A 16,043-nucleotide genomic window follows, 5' to 3' on the forward strand; every position below is an offset into this window, starting at 1 on the left:
AGAGACCAGAAGGAATCAGGGAGACAGTGACATGAATGAATGAATAGAAGAGACCATCTCAGGAAGGGAATGAAAGATTAAAGGACAGGCTTTTAAGTTCCATCATGTCATAAAATTCTAACTCATATTTTATTAATCTTAAGAGAGCTAAATACATGTATAAGTATCAGTGTTCAAAAGGTAATATGTATACTCAATGAAAATTCTCCCTCTCTCTCCTTCTAGCCCCCTAGTTTTTCTTGTCAGGCACTATGCTTTCTAGTTGGCAAAATAAGGTAGGGAATGTGACAAGTTGAAGATTAATGTTTATCACAAAAGAAAGGCTTCTAAAAATTGAAGAAAAATTTTAAGAGAGAAGAATCTTGAGCTCTTAAGAAATTTGACAGTAGAATACCCCCACAAAGGCCCTTCCTTGAATAAAATAATCAACATTAGACTCAGTAGTGTGTATGGACAATGTAGGGGATTTTCTCATTTCTGAGCTTTTTATCTGTTTAAGAAGTTAAAGAAATACTTAGCCCAATTCCCCAAATTATGCCTCAGGAAAAAGGAGAGAAGAAGATTTGGCCTAATGTATTTTCAGGGAAGCAATTATCCAAATTCTCATTTATTTCTGCTCTATAAGAATCTGAATTTAGCTCCTGGATCATGTTTGATTTTACATAAGGCTACCATCTGACTTGTCTTCCAAGATCATTCAGCTCAAAAATGAAGTCCCATGTTACCGAATGGATGAAATTGTTAGGTGTTGCTTGTGTGTATGTGACAGTGCCTCTGACAGAGAAGCCACGTTGGGTTGACATAATAACTGTTTAGCTGTTCTAGGCAGCAATTGGTCAACAGGTTCAACTGCTTTTAGAGGCCACTCCTGGGATGTGAAAACCTGCCACATAATCAGCATAGAAAGGATTCTTCTGTTGGCCAAAGTGGGGGCACCTTGTATCTGGAGCTGTTACCAAACAGTCTGGGACAAGTTAAAACCCAAAGAGGGGAGGTTACGGTTGAATCCTGTAGGTATCACTAAAGATGATACCACAGTTGGTCAGAAAGTAAATCCCACTGGCTCTAATTCTCAGACTAGTAGAAAAATGAACTCTATAAAAGGAGTATTAAAAGTCTTGGATCAATGCACATCATGCAGTCTGGCCATAAATCATTGCCTGTGGAATGAAGAATGGACACCAGATCAATAATTGCCAGAAAAGTTAAATTTTTCATTTAGTGAAACAGAAAAGCAATGTTGAGCAGTTAAACCTAAAACCAGCCTGCTCTTCAGGGAGGATAATAGATGGAGAAACCCATGCCTGTAATTTGTTGAGGAGGAAGATGCCTGCATAGAATGTTAAAGGAATGAGGGAAATTAAAAATTAAATTGAGCATATGTGTGTGTAAATATGTACACATTTATATATACACAAATATGTATGTATATATATATGCATATATATATATATATATATATGCATATATATATACACACACACACACACACACATATATATATATATATCTCCCCCACCCTCTGAATGGTGCTAGCAATAGAACCCAGGGCTTCATATATGCTAAGCAAGTGATCTACAACCAAGCTATACTCTCTGCCCTATATTATTACTTTTAATAGTCTCTAGGTACATTCAGTTAATGGAGGCACCTACAGATTTCTACAAAATCAGGACTTGTTAATAACACTAGAGGTTAAAACCCTGGTGATAACGACCAGTTTTTTTTGGGTCCCTTCTCTGGTTTAAGACATCTCTTAGGGAGTGTTCTGGAGTCTGCAAAACAAGAGCCCATATCTCAAAGCTGCTACAGCAGAGACAAACACTGACAGGGGTCTGTGATTCAAAGTCCCTTTCCTGCAGTTCTGCCAGGAGCAACAACAAAGCCTCAGTGCTTCATACATACTGGGGACTGGGCTTCTGAAGGCCTGGGGGAGCCCCCTCCCTGCCTAGCCCCTCCTCCCTGCACCTCCTACACGTGATCCCATTGTACTTTCTCAGAACTAAAATTGCTTTCTCGCTAATCTGCCTGTGTTTTCTTGGCTCCTTAGCAGTTCCTTCTCAGATATGGGGTGGAAAAGAAGGGTGGGATTCTCCACTGGAAACTGTTTCCACATTTAATTGATCTCTATCTCAGAGTGGCCCCCGGCTCTGGAGCCCACCCTTCTTTCAGCCAAATAGTTAATGACCTGTAAACAAACCAACAGCTGCTCACAGGGGCCTATATATTCAAAAACCTTCAAGGTGGAGTTTTTGTAAAGCAAAGCATCTTTCTGTGTGTGATGCAGAAACACTTCCTCCTTTATCTGTCTTACAGGTTAGCTCACTCTAGGGCTGTTAACCATAAAGGTAACATTGGTAGTTGCAGTCACAGAAGAACACTGATGAGATTGCCACTTAAATTCAGATGAAATGGGGTCTTATCTCCTTACTGTGGTAGGATGGCCTTTAAAGTATCCTATTCTAACAATCCAGTCTTTACCCTTGTTCTACTTTAAACATCAGTTTTTAATTGTGTTAAGTTGCAAGGAACCAGATACCTCCCTTTGCTTTCAGAAGAACACACATTTTGCCTGACCTTTTTGTTACCTCCAAGATTCAGTTAGGTCCTTTGTGAGGAAGTACAGAGCTTGGGGATGAGGTGCCCTACTTCAGCCAGACCAGGAAGATGCAAATCGTGTGTGGGGGCTGTGCTTGTCCACTTGTGGTCACCAAACTTCTGAGAATGTGATTCATGGTTGGAATGTTGTATTTTTGTTAATAGAAGTATTATTCCACAAGGAAAAAAATGTCATATTTGCAAAGACAAGTAGGTCATTCTCTAAGAGCAAGGTTTTGATAGCTTGCATTTCATTGGTTTCTCTTATACAGAGAGAGCACAAGTTCATTATAAAAAATTTGAAAAATATAGAAAAGCTCAAAGAAATGTATTCTGATTAAACAACAACAAACAAAACTAATGATATTATCTGGGTGTGGTGGCTTTCATTTATAATCCCAGCTACTTGGATAGGTGAGGGGTGAGGTGGGAGGGCTCAGGCAACAGGATCCAAATTTGAGATCAGCCTGGGCATCCTTGCCAGCCTCTTTCTCAAAAGTTAAATGGGCTGGTGCTGGGCGTGGTGGCACATGCCTGTAATTCTAGAGGCTCTGGAGGCTGAGGCAGGAGGATCTTGAGTTCAAAGCCAGCAACAGTGAGGTGCTAAGCAACTCAGTGAGACCCTGTCTCTAAATAACATACAAAATAGGGCTGGGGGATATGGTCTGTGGTCTGGTGTCCCTGAGTTCAATCCCCAGTACCCTCTCCCTGCAAATGGGGTGGGGATGGAGCTCACTGGTAAAGTGCCGCTTACTTAGTTCAATCTCGAGTAGTTAAAAAAACAAACAAACAAACAAAAAGCAAAACAGAATCACACAGGACAAGTGAAAAGCAAGTTTCTTGATTCTTTTTTTTTCTTTTAGACAAGCGAAACTTGCCTTTCACTTGTATAATAAGTGTTTATCTGTGTTATTTAAGATTATTCTACAACCACCATTTTATGGCTGTATGAAATATTTGGAGGACATTAACATTTTAAAATAAGATTTCTTTTGTGATGATGAGCATTCTTTAGCTCTTGGTGCTTATTCATTATTTTCTTAAGGTAAATTTGTAACTGAACTTTGGTTTTCTAAACCTATATTTGTTTCAAATGAAGGGAAGACTAGTGGGGTCCTGGCTGTTTGCTTAATATTAATATCAGGGGGCAGTGAAACATGGTATTCAAAAAGATGAGTGTCCCCATTTAAGTTCCAATTCTACCCTATGGATGCTCAATATTTCCATCTGTACATGTTCTGGAGTTGCCTGACTTTTAAAATAATTATTAATACATATTAATTATACAAATTGATGGGTTTCACTGTGGCATTTCCATAGATGCATTTTTTTGTACATTAACCATTTCCCTTCCCTTCTTCCCTTTCTTGCCCTCACCTTTTCCAAAGAGTCTCTCTTCTACCTCTAGATCATCTTTTTCTCTCTCTGTTTTTCCTTTTCTTTTTAAAACTTCCACATATTAGAGGAAGCAAAGTTGTACTCGACTTTCTGAGTCTGGCTTATTTTTCATGACATGATGTCCTCTTGTTCATGTGTTTTCCTTAAAATAGCATGATTTCATTTCTCCTTATGGCTGAGTAAAAAACAAAAACAAAAGCTCCATTTTCTTATCCATTCCTCTGTTGATGGGCACCTAGGCTCATGTGAAAAGTGCTGTAATAAACACGGGTATTTAGGTTTCTCTTCTGGATGCGGACTTCATTTCCTTTGATATGGCTAGGCTGCATGGTAGTTCTGAGTATAGTTTTTGAGGAATCTCCATACTGTTTTCTATTAATTTATATTCCTATCAACAACACAAGGGTTTCTTATACATTATAGAGTTGCTCGACTTAAATTACATATCTCACCTACTCTTATATTTTCTTCCTTCACTTCCATCAATGGCCCAGTTACAAAGCTGGAAGCCCATGCCTAGAAATGAAAAGTAACTTATCTATAATGGCCAAACCAGATTCTCTATGTCCAGTTCCAAAATTCATTCTTTTTTCCATAATAAACAGCCATTGTTAATTTCATTCACACAGAAACTCAAATGAGAAATTTAGCTCTGAAAGTAAAACTTTTCAATATTACCCATGCCTCTGCCTAAGTATCCCTGCCCCAGAGAGGAGGGCTGCCTCTCACCACTGTAAGCATTTCCCTCTTTGTGCTTGACATGACCTTAATGATCCTATCGATTGCCTGTCTTTCTCACCAGAATGTAGGTTCTGTGAGGGAGGGCCGTGTTGTTTCAGTGATTTAGCACCAAGTCTGGCACCAAGAAGACTTTTGTGAGTAGATCAATGTTAACATTCAATTATGTATGTAGCCTAAATGATGAGATTATTGCCAAATTATCTCTTTTGTTTATGCCATCAATATTATTGGCATACATGGAGCTAGCAGGATAATTGCCAACTTTTCATTTTTACTAAAAACACATTTGATTTTTAGATTTAAAAAGCAGTCAAGGCAGGCATGGTGGCACACACTTGTTATCCCAGCTACTTGGGAAGTTGAGGAGGAGGAGCTCAAGTTCAAGGCCTATACAACTTAGTGAGACCTGTCTCAAAATAAAAATAAAAAGCGTAGGCACTATGGAAATCATTATGGAGATTCCTCAAAAAGACCAGGCATGGAAATATCATGGGACCCAGCTGTATGCTTTTGGTACTTATCCTATAGGATTAAAGTCATCATACTACAGAGATTCATATATATCTATGTTTATAGCATCACAATTCACAATAGCCAAACTATGAAATCAGCCTAGTTGTCATCAACAGATGAATGGATAAAGAAAATGTGGTATATATACATAAATGAGTTTTATTCAGCTATAACGAAAAATGAAATCATGTTATTTGAAGGAAAATGGATGGAACTAGAGACCATTATGTTAAGGGAAGTAAGTCAAACTCAGGAGGTCAAGGATGGTTTTTCTCTTATGCAGAAGCTAGAGAGAAAAAGGAAAAGACATGGCAAAGGATTTCAGGCATAACAAAACTCAAAGGGATTTTAGTAGAGGAAAGGGGGTGGGAGGAAGGGACAGAGAGGGGAAATGTTGGGGAGTGAAACTGGCCAAATTATAGTGTTATTTTGTACATGAATGAATATGTAATAACAAATCCCATCACTATGTAAAACTATAATGCACCAATAAAAAGTGTAGAAAGAAAAAAAGCAACATGTTGGAGATGTAGCTCAGTGGTAGAGAGTGCCACTGGGTTTCAATTCCCAGTACTACAAAAAAAAAAAAAAGCAATCAAATAATGAATACATTGATAAATATCTGGATGAACTCTTAAGCTACATAGGTATATAAAACTTGTGACTACCAGTGGAAAATATAGTGTTCTGCTGTCATATCCAATACTTTTGAGAAGTTTCCTGGGACTACAGGCATGTGCCACCACAAAGGTAAGGGACTCAAATATGAATACATTCCTAGAAAAATTCTTATTTCATAAAGCCCAGAATTAAACTTGCCCAGTACAGGCTATGTATACAGGCATAACCATCTTGGCAGGGTTTACCAATCCATGTAAATGGCCAGATAATTCTGTAGACAATAATAAGTAAAGCCATGCCTTAGTCCCTTTGCTTTACCTATCTATTTTACTGTATTGCCTTTTCTTTCTCTAAGAATCCCCATTTATCTTTTTATCCAGGTAAAAAATCTGTTCTCTCTAAAACCGTCTCTTATTTCCCTATTTTCCCTGGCAGGGAATTCAATTCTCTGTTCATTGCATTTCCATGACATTCTGTATATAATGTGGAGTGCTGAGGATGTTATCTCACAGTTATATTTTTTAAAACCGTGTTCTCATTTGAACTGAGATATTCTCTCTTTCTCTCTTCTCTCTTTTAGTGATAGTGGGGATTGAACCCAGGGCCTTGCACATGCTAGGAAAGTTCTCTACCATTGAGCCATGTCCCCAGCTCTTTTAAAAAATTTTATTTGGCTACAGGGTCTCACTGAGTTGCAGAGGCTGACCTCAAACTTGTGTCCTCCTGCTTCAACCTCCCAAGTAGCTGGGACTACAAGGCATGTGCTACCACATCCGGGCAAGGAAGATTTTAAACAGTAATGGCAGGATCCAATTTATGGTGTAGGAGTACATGTTTGGCAGTACTTAATTCTACCTGAGATCTGGTACCATAGCTCTGAGACATGTGCTTAATTATTAAAACTTATACATTTGATTTGAAGGCATTTTATTGCCTTGTTTTGTGTTTCTGAGGCATGGATTTTCTGTCTGAAGATTGTAATTTACTTTTTCCCACTCCGTTTTCCTTATGTTAGGTGATACTTTGTCTTGATATTTGGTTCTTTTATTTTCAGAAAAGGTCATCTTTTTCAACACTGTAGCTATTCAAGTATAGAAAGTAAATCGAAATTCTGTGCTGTACTCTGCTCAGTTGTGTTAGGCACCTTCAGGCTGGACTGCAAGTTTCAACAGATTCCAGGCAACCAACATTTATTGTTTGTCTGTCTTTCTTTCCTTCTTTCTTCCCTCCCCTACCTACACCCCCCCTCCCCCGCTCTTTCTTTCTTTTTGGTACAGGGGATTGAACTCAGTGGTGCTCTACTGCTGAGCTTCATCCCCATCCATTTTTATTTTTTAAAAAATTTTATGACAGGGTCTTGCTAAGTTACTGAGGCTGGCTTTGAATTCGAGATCCTCCTGTCTCAGTCTCCTAATTTGCTGGGATTACAGGCATGCACCACCACACCCAGCAGACACATATTGTTTCTGTTGTAATTTTTCCTTTGTCCACCTAAAACCCTTTAGGAGCAAGATTTTCATCCACTTAGAACCCTTTAAGAGCAAGGTTTCTGTCTTATTCAAAGACCTGGTAGATCCTCCAAAAAAATATTTGATAAAAGTAATAAGTGACTGTCTGATTGAAGGAAAAAGATGAGGTTTCCTAGCTGAAGAGGACGTATGAATTTCAGTAACACTTAGGCTGCCATGAAGGGTGAGGGTGACCGAAGCTAAACTCTTGAAGATATCTGATGAGGTTCTGCCGTTGTTACTCCTTTAGGAGACAATAGTCCAAGAGTCTTTGTAAAACCCTTTGGCAAGAAGTCCAGTAAACCCTTGAAGTCCATCTTCCTTCACAGGGAGTTTACCAACTCCAGAGCATGCTTTTCATCACTGAGTTGACTCTTGATGTCATTTATAGATTTTTGTTTTGGAGTTAAGTCAGCAGCACCAGTCTTTTAAGTGAGCTCATGTTTGTTCTATTCCTATGACCCCTCTTTCTTCTCTCCTGCTCTTTATAATGTAAAGTTCAAAGCAAAGAAGAAGAGAGGGAGAGGGAGAGGTTCTTTTACTACTGCCATGCTTTCATGGAGGACGAGTGTTCCCTGGGACAGATGGGAAAGAAGGTGACACATCAATGTTCTCGAGTCCTGGGAGTGGGCTGGAGTGTATGTGGGAGAGCTGGCAAACTTGCCCAAAGCTAAGCTCTTAACGCTGATTGCTGCCTGCTGACTTCTTGTTCAATTGCTCTAATTTTAGACATGAACATTCTCAGATGGAACTATATTTGATATATATTAAATGAATAAAATTAGATTTTATGTTGGTACCCAGAGACATCCCAAGGCCATTCATGTTTTACAGAGAGTCCTACCCACCAGACCCTGCCCTGGCCTTTGGGGTTACTCCTGTGATGGTAGTAGATCTTCCAGCTTTGTGTAGTACATTATACATACTTTATTTTTGCAAAGACACTTCATTTTCTCAGTGTCTCGTTTATATTTGGGAGACATCATGGCTGCGGTGATATATAACAGACGTGTAGCAACTTTACAACATTCAGGTCTCGGGACTTTGGGTCTGGGAGATGTTAAACAGTGGGAACTGTCTTTACTAAGAGGCTGGGTTTAAACTGTTCTTTGCTGTAGAAAGAAGGAACCACAGCCAAAGAAGCAGACTGAGGTGATACTGGTTCTGTGGATGACACAGGCTTTCTGCCTGCCCTGAGAAGTTCCCCCTTCTTTGGTCTCTAGGGCACCACGGAATGAAGCTGCTTGCCCCACCTCAGTCAAACCTCCCCTTCTCATCCTTCCCCCCTGACCCAAATGCTCACAGACAGTTTACAAAGATGTTACTAGAGAATTTAAAGAACTGGACTCTATGGAAATTATAATTCAGTAGGATCATCTTCCTGAGGATTTCAGAGGAGATAAATAGTATGCTTCTTCATAGGTCACCCAAGTTACACATTTACTCTCCTATTATGTTGGAATTCTGTGTTTATACTCATTAAAGCCTGTCACAAATCTGTTTTTTCTGATGGCTAAAATAATGTTGGTTTTTCTCTTTCTGTCACCCCCTACCGGATTCCCTAGACAGCTTTCCTGGTCTAGTCACTGAACAGCCATTACTATCCTGTGTCTTCCAGGTACACCACGACCTGCTCACCCCTTCCTCATGGTGGACTCCCTGTAGCTCCGTGGGAATTGTACCCTACTCCCTGGCCACCCCTGATTAGGTCAAGGTTGTGCAGCTGGGTCAATTAGAATCTTTTCCCTGGGATTGGAAGGAGGGTTCTTTCTCTCTAAGAAACTGGAACCTTATAATATTTGAACTTGGGAGTGATGGCAGCTATTCTGTACTCACCAGGTGGACAAGGGAGCGTGATGTTAAGGATGGGGCAGGAGAATGAGGAGGGGAAGAGAAACCCTCTTCCTCCACCCCTGGTTCTCCTTTCCTGGTTCCTCCTTTCCTGTTCTTGGGTTGTGTGACTCACCTCTGTAGCTTTGTGATAAAATCTCCCTACTTTTTTCTTTGGCTGGTACAAATGTGAGGTTTTTATTCTGTTGGTTCTAACAGAGAGACCTTAGCTGCGCTGCACTCACTGAGTCAGGGTTTCCGCTGACCCTGCCCCTACTCCAAGAAGCAGAGGGGGATGTGGAGAGGAAGGGAAAGCGGTGTAAACAAACAGTTCATCACTGAGCTGGGAAATGGGGGCGTTCTTCCTTTTTTTTCATTTGCAGTCATAGACTCTCTCCTTGAGGGGAAATCTGTGGTGTGTGAAAGAGGCAGAGGCCTGAGCCAAGGACAACAGATGACACAGAGCTCGGTGTGGCCATGATCAGGAAAGAAATTAGGTTTTTAAAACTGGTTCAAGTTTCACATCGATGGAATGTGCACCCAGTCAAAAGACCCTGGTCTTCTCCAACCGATAAAATGCTGAATGTTGGATCCCTATGGAGGGCACATACCATTAGCAGGAACCAGGAATGGTTTGTTCTTGAAACACTGATTAAATGTTTTGATATTTTCATATTGTCATCTTTTTGCATGGGTGGGGGTAGAGACTCAGAAGACCTTGAAAGTTGTTTTGATAATCACCACTCCCTCTTCCCCCTCTGACATGGATAATTCATATCCCAATTATCATGTGGCTTATTAAAGTACAATTATTATTCAAACACAAATATTCTTGTATTTTCATTATTAGAAAATAACTTTCTGCTTGTCAGAGCCAAGTTAGGGGAAAGTCAGCATTGTCTGTTTCTCATAAAGCACATTCTTTCTCTTCCTCGTGCCAACATTCTGTCTCAGTTGAAAATAAAGTGGAAAAACCTTCATTGTGGTTGATCTATAGCTTTTTATGAGAAGGAATAGATTATGACTCCAGCTCTAACCTTTGACCTTCTGTTCTGATTTCAGGTTACATGAGTAGAATACTTAAAAATCCGAGTGAGTATTCAGGAGATGTACAGAAAAGTGCAAATAAAATATGAAAATAATTTTTAATTTATTTTATCTTACTTTTTTTTAAAGAGAGAGAGAGAGAATTTTAATATTTATTTTTTAGTTTTTGGCGGACACAACATTTTTGTTTGTATGTGGTGCTGAGGATTGAATCCAGGCTGCACGCATGCCAGGCGAGTGCGCTACCACTTGAGCCACATCCCCAGCCCATCTTACTTTTTAACTTTTATATTTTTGCCATGCTGGGATTGCACTCAGGGCCTTCCACATGCTAGGCAAACAATTTACCACTGAGCTATACCTCCAGTCCTAATTTTTAAATTTTTGTTATTAAAATATTTTTAATAAATTAACAAGAAACCCAAAGAAAGTTCTTTCTTTTTTAATTTTTTTAAAGCTATTCTAATTTGTCATCTATGATAGCAGAATGCAATTCAATTTGTATTACACAAATAGAGCACAATTTTTCATGTCTCTGGTTGTACACAAAGTAGAGTCACACCATTTATTTTTTCATACATGCACTTAGGGTTAATGATGTCTGTCTCATTCCACTGTCTTTCCTACCCTCTTCCTCTCCCTCCCCTTTGCCCTATCTAAAGTTCATTTATTCCTCCCACACTGGAAAGATCTTTCATATAATAGTTTTGCTTAGGAAGAGCAAGGAGAATGTTAATCCCACATTATATCAGACAGATGTGCAAATTTTCTTCTCAACCAACACTATTAAAAATATTTTCTTCTGCTGGTGCTGCAATGTAGCTTGTAATGCAGCTACTCAGAAAGCTGAGGCAGGAGGATCCAAGTTCAAGGACAGCCTGGAGGATTTAGTGAGATGTAGATTAGTGGTAGAGCACTTGTCTAGATGAGCATAGCCCTGTGCTCAATCCTAGGTACTATGGGGAGAAAAAAGTTTCCTCCTGTAAGTTTCTCTTATAAAACTTAATTTCGGATCTGGAATCAAAGGATTATGCATACAGAGCATAATGTATGGTGTTTCTCTTGCTGATCTCTGCTATTTTATGTTTTATGCTAACAGAATGAGTTCGAGTAGATCATCTTGTTTTTTATCTTCCTTCTCAACCTGAAATGAGCAAATGTTTCATGGATTTTTCCTTCCTTCTTTGGTTTCCCCTTGTTACACATTTTGCCAGATGGCTGGGTTTCATGTAGAGAAGAATTTTCCATAATAACATATCACTTGGTACTCGTGGCCAATGATCCCACTCCCCTGCCATCTGCAGGAACCATGGAATGGAGTAAAGTAGCAAATGAATCAAGCCTAGTGGAGCCTGGAGGAAGAGGAGGAGGAGGAGTTGGGGGGAGAAGGAGGGGAGATAAACCAAGTGAAGGGAGTCTGGATTGCCAAAGACTTGATGGAAAACCGACTAAAAGCAAAACCTGAGTGGTGTGTGTGTGTGTGTGTGTGCGCACACGTGAGAGAGAAAAAGGAGAGAGCAAGCAAACACCACATGCACATGCTCACATTGTGTGCAAGTATTTTGGAGTGCTTAGCTGCAAAGCATCTTGACAGATGTGAAACATGTGTAGCACAACTTTGTGCAGAAGAGGGGAGGACCAAGGAGGGAGGAACACGGCTGAACTACAAAAGAGATGAAGCTAAGATCCTGGGTGAGCAAGCAAATGTTTGGTGAGGAAAATTGTGTGGAGGAGGTGTGAAGGATGGAAGCTCAGATTGCACCATTAGCTGAGTTTACCAATGGTTAGTTATTAGAACAGAAGGATAAGAAATGGAACTCTTTACTCAGATTTTTTAAATGTTTCTTAAAAATCTTTGTTTATCTTTTAGTTGTAGTTGGACACAATACTATTTATTTATTTATTTTTATGTGTTGCTGGGGATTGAACCCAGTGCCTTGCACATGCTAGGTGAGTGCTCTACTGCCGAGCCACAACCCCATCCCCAATTTTTTTTTAAATGAGTGAATTAAAGCTATACTTAATAGTGGTTCATTTTGACATAATCACACATGCAGGGTTCACTCAGGGTTTTGATTTGTAATATTCAAAAATCCCATGGCTCTTGAAGACTGCAGGTAAGGGAACCATCTCACAAACAAGGGTCTTGAACCAGAACCTTCACTCTGCCTGGTACAAAACTGATCACTTGCAAATATTTAGACTGGAGTTGATGAAAACTCACTTTTGGACTTAGTGAGTTTGGAGGAAATTATATAAGCTTTCTGGGCTTTTCCCCCCTAAATTGAAAGATGAAGCAGTTGATCTAGAAACGTGGTCTCCAAACAATTCTCTCAAATTCTTCCTAGAAAGTGCTTCTTCATCACTTCCAGGGTTCTTTTAGGACTTTTTTCTGCTTATTTTGGTTATTAACAAAATGCATTCTGTTGATTTAAGTAAATAAAAACATTTTGGAGCCACCAAATTGCCCATAGGTTTCCATTTACCTCTATTATCCTGGATGTGTATGTGTTGGGGTTGACATGAACACACTGTTTAGTCAGTCAAATATTTACTGAGCATCTATTCAGTTGGGTACAGTTTTAGGCATGGAGAATGGGATAGGAAAGGGGATCAAGTCCTTCTGTTCACAGAGTGTACATTCTAGTTGAGGGATAAAGTGATTATAGCCAGTGATTTGTATATTAAAGCAGAATAAAGGCATAGAAGCAATAGGTATCATCCTGAGAAGGGACATTTGAACAGACAACTGGATAAAGCCAAGAAAAGGCTATAATGATCTTGGAAGAGCCCTCTAGGTAGAGGGAACACGTGGAAGAGCCTCGTCAGACATCTGTAACTGTGTTTTCACTGCCTGACCTGGTCTCGGGCTCCAGCCTGTGTGCTTGCTTAGAGAGGGAAACACCTGATTTTGTTAAGTAGAAGTGAATGGGCACCTTTTGGGCTCTCCGTACTGTCCTGTCTTATTGGGGCCTCCTTGCCCTGCTCAAGGGGCTCAACTTCACCTTCTCAGCGTGGGTTCAGTTGCAGTAGGGTGAGCATGTGGTCCTGGGGAGGTGTCTCGTCTGGCTCCATCATGCTTGTCAGCCTCCATCCTTGCTGCCTCTGCTGCGGTGCATACCCTGCCTTGACACTGTTCTTTTCTTTTGCACTTTAATCTCCCCAGCTATTGGTCACTGGTGATGATAACCATTGCCCTATCACTGCCTCCAGTCCCTAGGACCCCACACCCAGCACCCAGGTGCACTCTGTTCAGATCCCAGACCTCCCTGGTGCTCTCAGCTCTTCTCAGCATGGAGCCTCAGAGACGGTTTTTCATGCTGGAGTTCCCGGGAGCCCTTAAGAATCAGGACCCTTGAGCCTCAGAGCATGGCTTTGACTTCTGGTTCTACTGAGTTGAGTAATCTTAAATATTTCTTTGGGTTTTCCATCCTTTCTTCTTTGCCTCGGTTTTTAAAAATCTAACAGAACCCCACCTAACAGAACCCCATGCTAGACGTTAGATGCTATGACCTAGGCTTCCTTCCCTCAACTGAATGGGACCCTCGTTCAAAATTTAACATCCTACCTCTGATAGTTTGTTATAGTATTTTCACATGCATTAATTTATTGAATCCTTACCATAACGTCATGATGTTTGAATTATTAACCCTGTCCTATACAGAAATAGGCATAGAGAGAATGTGACTTGATCACACAGATAATCAATGGCCAAATTCAGACTTTTGAGGACTAGAATTTCCATTTGCAGTGTCAGAGTTTCATTTACTCTACCTAAGCTCTAAGAAAATCTTTGAATAAACTCACAGATCAGAATTTCGGGCAGGGGAACTAGCTGAGTCCAAATAAAGGAATAACCTGTTTTATCAAATTCTTGCTTCTTGGTTTTTCTACATTATTTTTCATTTTATTACTTCCTCCCATCATTGCAGTGTTATGGGTGAAAGTGGAGTAGAAGAGGTAAGTGAATCATTTCAGTGTGTGTGTGTGTGTGTGTGAGTGTGTGTTTTGTGGTGCTGGGATGGGATGGAACTCAGGTCTCCCACATTCTAAGTAAATGCTCTGACACTGAGCCACATCCCCTACTCCTTGTGTTTTGTTTTAGACATAATTTAAGTAAAGCCTCATTTTAAAAATTTCCTAGAATTGCTCCCACCTCTTTTTATTTAAATGTAAATTTCAAAATAAAATCACTAAATTAATTGATTTTTTTTCACTGAATAGTGTTGCAGGTCATGAAATCAATTCTTCATCATCTCACTTATAAGAGAATGGTGTACAGAAAGAACAAAGTCAAACACAATTGAGGTCAATACTGTTGGATTTCCTACTAGTTTCCTTTTAAATTACAACTTTTGCAATGAAATCACACTGAAATGAAAATGTGCATGGAGTGCAGCTCTAATTTCCACTGCACAAAGTATGTGACCTGTATAGTCCTGTTCTCAGGTGGTGGCAGCAGACACTGTCACATTTGTTCCCATTCTGTAGGAATGATCGTCATCAAAACATAAGGATGTTTTAGACATTAATGTCTTTTTTCCTTCAAAGATCATGGACAGTTAGTTTAGGTAGAATAGTTAACTTTAGAAAGTTATCTTTAGAAACTTTAGAAAATTATCACAAGTTTCTAGGAGAACACTTAATTTATAACATAATTTTTGAGATCGATAAAGTTCTTTTTTATGGTGTGAGAAGTTTTTTGGTTCAGCTTTTCAAGACCCGTGTCTGAGTTTTGTTAATGTTATGAAGCCTCCTGTCATTTGGGCTATGGTGTGGAATCTATAGCCAGCGTGTTATTTGGTAAGATGCTGGTTTATTCTCCATCTTCCTTCTTGTGACCATCTCCTTATGTACTTGTTATTTACACTTTCTGCTAACCTTTTTGCGTCTACCATTGGTGGTCAGGAATGAAGTCCTCTATGGTATCCAGGTCTACATTGCAATACTGTAACCCAAGGTTTGGCCAATGGGCTTCCATTTCTCCATCTAAAGCTCCCATTAAATTATGTCAAATTATTTCAAAGCTAAACTCTTTTTTTTTTCTGCTAGAAAGCTTTCCAAGTGCCTTCCTGTCTACATATTTAGGGAATCTGGGTAGTCATTTCCACAAAGTGAAGAGGGATGATATAAAAATTGCAATTTCCCTAGTGTTCATAAAGAACTGCGGCACATCAATGGGGTATATCGTTTAGATCTTCATTTAAATTTGTATCACTGTTGGGTGGCAGTAAACTAGGCTTTTTCACAGGTCCTTGCTTTACAAGAAATCCCTGTAGAGACTTTATTAGGAGCCTGTTGCACTGGGTTTAAAAGGCAATGCAACTTTATGTTCTTTTTCTACTCAGAAGTCTGAAAGGAACACTGTTTTTTAAGAGCACTGCACAGAGCAGAGCTAACTTCAGTTACCACCTTAAGGTGTCAACAATTAGGGAAACTGAGGAAGTCACAACTTCTGAGATGAGAGAAGCTTTTTAGGTAACTATAAAGATGTTTTAAAAGGTACCTTGTCACTTTGGTGCAGTTTCCCAACTACTGTTTAATTATCTGTCAATGTCACAATGTATGGGAAAAATGCATCACAACAATTGTACCTGTCTAGAGAAGAAAGAGAATTCATTTTTTCCTGAGTGCCTCCAAAATAGGTAAAGCTGAAGCAGCTTCTAGGCACAAAGTATATATTTCAAGGTGAACACACGTTAAAAAATGTCAGAAGATAAAAAGGATTTTCATTTCTATGTTTTGAAAGGTGGCTACTAAAATTTGTCAACCTCACATGAAGAGAGA

This window comes from Marmota marmota, unplaced genomic scaffold (assembly GCF_001458135.2).
Source record: "Marmota marmota marmota unplaced genomic scaffold, marMar, whole genome shotgun sequence".
Taxonomy (NCBI): domain Eukaryota; kingdom Metazoa; phylum Chordata; class Mammalia; order Rodentia; family Sciuridae; genus Marmota; species Marmota marmota.